Genomic DNA, 3,315 nt, shown 5'->3' with positions numbered 1-3,315 from the left:
AAAATGGGGGTTTTATACTTTCTAGGCTTGCTTTAATTTAAAAAAAACACCACAAATCTCTATTTACTGTGGCAGAACACTTCACTCAGATATGCTGTGTACTGCACACCACTAATTCCCATCTTACTCCTCCATGGGTCTACAGTTTTTCAAGGAAGCTATGACATTGTCCTATGGTGTCTTTGACAGTTTCTACCACCAAAAGTCCTAAAGGAGGTTTCATATGGTGGAAAGGAAACCAGTGTGCTGTAAACAAGTACCAACAGTGTCAGCATTAATTTATTACAGAAATCTGTGGGGAGTTGAAGGGAGAATAACGTTACAGAAAGCAGAAGTCCTCCTGGTAAAAAATTCTCCTGAACCACACAGGGTTGCCCCCCCCCGAGTCTTTCTCAGGATCTAGAAGTAATATACTGGTGACAACTTCATATCCCTGAATGAATCCAATTACTCTTAAGTTGCCCTTGTTGGAGGGAAGGTGACAATATTTGCACCTAGTGGCAGAATGAACTCTGAAAACATGTAGTTCGGTTAAACAAATTCAGTATGAAGTTGCTAATAATACAATGTGCAGGGGTGGTTTCATGCTTGATGGGGAAAGCACTCTTGGGTGGGCTTCCTTGTACATCTGTGGGCCTCCCTAGTAGACTTATTAGGCAGCAGTGCTGTGCCACCATTTTAGTTTCCTAGAATGACCCCAATGTGGCATCACAGTGGATGATGAACTCTGTGGGAGCCTCAGAGTCATGGGAGAAACTCATTTAAATTTCCACAACGCTCGAGAATGAGGCTACATTGGAGACACACACATGTAAATTTCTTCCTGTTTTTAATTTATTTTTGTTTTTAACTTTTTATCGTTTTATTTATTATTTTATTGTTAAGAAAGAAAGAAAGAAAGAGAAAGAAAGAAAGAAAGAAAGAAAGAAAGAAAGAAAGAAAGAAAGAAAGAAAATATATTCTTGCCCAGAGGATCCTATTAATTACTAAAAGTTAGGAATAGCTGGGTAAGATTTCCCCCTCTTCAGCTGACTAGATTGCCTACACATGAGTAGTTTTCAAGTGCTGGCTGAACTAGCTATATATAACATTGGTATATTAATTCTCAACCCCCTTACTAGTACACTGCAAGTGTTAAATTTCTACATGTGATGAGGAAGGAATATGCAGTCATTATTTTGTATTGACTTCAGCAGGGTTACGTACAGAACTTAAGGTCGTTCATGGCTTTAGGTCAGTGGCAGTCCTTGGCGACTAATATTTCAGTGGTGCCCTTTGCATTGCTAAAATCCAGTGTGCGTCCCCCTGCCTCTCACCTTCCATTGGATGTCATAGTTGTGGCACCCCCTGCAGCACCCCAGAAGCTTCATGCACTCCCCTAGATCCACCTTTGCTTTAGGTAAGCAACTCCACATAAGCCTCAGTCCCATTCCCCATCCCCTTCTGCAATATACCGTATTTTTCGCTCTATAACACGCACCCGACCATAACACGCACGTAGTTTTTAGAGGAGGAAAATCCGCAGGCATGCCACCCGTAGGCATTCCCTCCATAACACGCACAGACATTTCCCCTTACTTTCTAAGAGGAAAAAAGTGAGTGTTATGGTGCAAAAAATACGGTAAATAATACTGGCTTACCTGGCAGGGTTGTCGTAAGGGCTACATCTAAAGAATGTTCACAAAGCACTCTGAACACTTGAAAGTACTATACAAGATAATGATAATGAAGGCAAATATTCATCAGGCTTTTTTCGCCCCATATCTGTAACCAGCATGGGATGACACAAGAATATCAACTGGGTCACCGATGTTCTAATTGCAGTTCCCTTGCTGTGTTGCACTTACTGATCAGAAGCCTTGGTATCCCATTATTTATGTAGTGGGGTATCAAAGTGGCATCTCCCAATGTGTTTCCCACTTCAGAGTATACTTTCCTGTCTGGCTTAAACTTGATCCATCACCCCTTGTGATAGCTGTCTCTAATTAAAAGGACAATCAAGGAGATAGAAGCTTCCTTATTCAGAATGTCCAAAATATGACATAGCTCTATACGCAGAACTAGTTCGCACATGACTTTCACATCCAAAGATAATCTTGTGCAGGGAAGTATACTGTTACTCTGTGAAATGTCATGCAAATGTTTCTTTTTGCTATGAATATACAGGTAAGAGCCTCTGAACCTGTGAAACTGAAGTGAAACAAATTGTTCTGTCCTTCACCTGTAGTGCTGCACAAGATCTTCTTTTCACAAAGATACTTTGCAAATATAATCTGAAAAATGGCTATTACAGGAAGGTAGCCTGCCTGCCTTGTATAGTGCGATGTGCATCATTATCACAATCTAGATTTGGATATTTCCAGGGCTCTGACAGTGCATGGTGTGTGAGTTACTAGAGATGGACTCAGTCACTCCTACCCCTTTTGTAACGGAGCATCTTATGTGCAATGCCTGTTCCATGTTTTGGAAGCCTTTGTGCAAGATCCCCTCAGCAGCCAGCTCCCTGAGTGCACCCATTTTCCCCTCCTTACCACTGTTGCCGTTGTCCACTTGCTTGCCCTGCTCTCTCTGTGCCCAAGAAGCCATATCGGAACAACACATGTAAAACATAATGATAGCTCTTTAAATGGTTTCCTCCTCACAGAGCTACAATTCCAGAGTGGTTTAGCAATCAATCCCTCTTCCCAGTGAACTCTGAAAATTGTCACTCTGTGAGGGGAACTCTCACAGCACCCCTAGCAAACTACAATTCCCAACATTTTCCCAGCATAATGACTGCTAAAGTGGTATAATGGTGCTTTAAATGTATGGTGCAGCTGAAAGGGTGGACAAGGTGTAGGGCAATTACAGATCATTATCACTTTTCTCACTGTTGTCATTACAAAGGACAGATGGACATCTTTCGACCGCCTCCAGTTTTTGCTATCCTCCTTTCTTCAACATGTTGATTGACAATGTCCTGTCTGTAAGGACCGATACTATTAAAACAAGAGCTCTTTGGTGTTTATAAACACACAACCAGCAAAACAAGGTAGCAAAGGCCTTCTGTTAGCATGGACTGTCCCAAGGCACAGGTATCCTGTATGAATGAGGTGGGGAACTAGCTCTTCAGAGAGAGAGGTTTGCCATTCTTGGTCCTGATGTTTTACAAACAACATGAGGGAGCATTCAAAAATGAAGATTCCCCTGTTGTCTAGAATAACAGTCCACTGTTAACAAAAATTCATTGTGTAGTATATTATAATGCTATCTTTTTAAAAGCAGACACGCAGAGCCAGACTAGAGAATGACTTCCAAGTTCCTCTGCCTCAGGGA

At 41.6% G+C, this 3,315-nt stretch overlaps 1 long non-coding RNA gene across 1 annotated transcript in view; it reads right to left on the bottom strand.

The window, feature by feature from the left end:
* The window catches only part of LOC309378274, a 27,670-nt gene extending 24,641 nt beyond the window's left edge, over nt 1–3,029 (bottom strand). Inside the window, exon 1 of the long non-coding RNA XR_014171981.1 lies at nt 2,532–3,029. This is a non-coding gene — a long non-coding RNA (uncharacterized lncRNA). The remainder of the gene's footprint in view (nt 1–2,531) is intronic.
* Nucleotides 3,030–3,315: the final 286 nt, after the last annotated feature.

This window comes from Podarcis melisellensis, assembly GCF_964234715.1.
Source record: "Podarcis melisellensis genome assembly, chromosome: 9".
NCBI classification, from domain to species: Eukaryota; Metazoa; Chordata; class Lepidosauria; order Squamata; family Lacertidae; genus Podarcis; species Podarcis melisellensis.
This window is presented reverse-complemented; position numbering and strand designations above follow the sequence as displayed.